Here is an 807-nt window from a genome sequence, read left to right as displayed (position 1 = left end):
AACTTAAGAAGAGCTCCCGCCGACAGGCCTCACAGGGCTACATGTGGTGCTAGATAACCGAATAGGATCTCACCATGACCGCCTCACTTAGCGACATCAGGCACCTTAGATGCTTCAACTTTACCTTCAGCGGAACACCGAAATCATCCAGCCTGCTCACACATCGTGGCACACAAACTGGCGCAGCTGATGTTCTCTCCTTCTGACCTTACTGGGACTACAACTTACCAGCAATACCTAGGAGATTACAAATCAACAAGTCGTGGAGCAACTCACCGCCCACATCAGAACTTCAATCTTTTCACCCCGGAGACACACCTAAATTCCGACTTTGATAGGAACAGTAGGTGGGGGAAGATCAGTTCAGAGTTCGCTTCAACTTGAGGCGACCATTGCTGCAACTCGCTAGTTAATTCCGCTGCAATGAAAGTTACAACCCAATAAGAAAACACAACACACACACTTGAATAGAGAAGAACAACATAAACCCGAAGCAAGATGAACAGCGTACATTCCAACTAGGAAGACCAAAATACTCTCCAAATAGGAAGAATAACAACTGGACTCAATCAAGATGACCAATCAAACTCTTAGTCCACTTCTTTGATAACATCAACTACAGCGAAGTTGCCAACTCCCGAACATCCCTATGACTCCCTCATCAAGGAGAGGAGTCCTGTAGCCAGAGGGAGCAAGCAGTGCGATCACAACTCACCTGGAGCCTCACTGAAGCTCCCAAATTTACATATTGCATTATTTTGTAAAAACACATTGTCATTTTTATATATTAATAATTTCTGTACATAA

This window comes from Halyomorpha halys, unplaced genomic scaffold (assembly GCF_000696795.3).
Source record: "Halyomorpha halys isolate HHAL.00 unplaced genomic scaffold, Hhal_1.1 Scaffold213.1, whole genome shotgun sequence".
NCBI classification, from domain to species: Eukaryota; Metazoa; Arthropoda; class Insecta; order Hemiptera; family Pentatomidae; genus Halyomorpha; species Halyomorpha halys.
Note: the sequence above shows the minus strand (reverse complement) of the source record.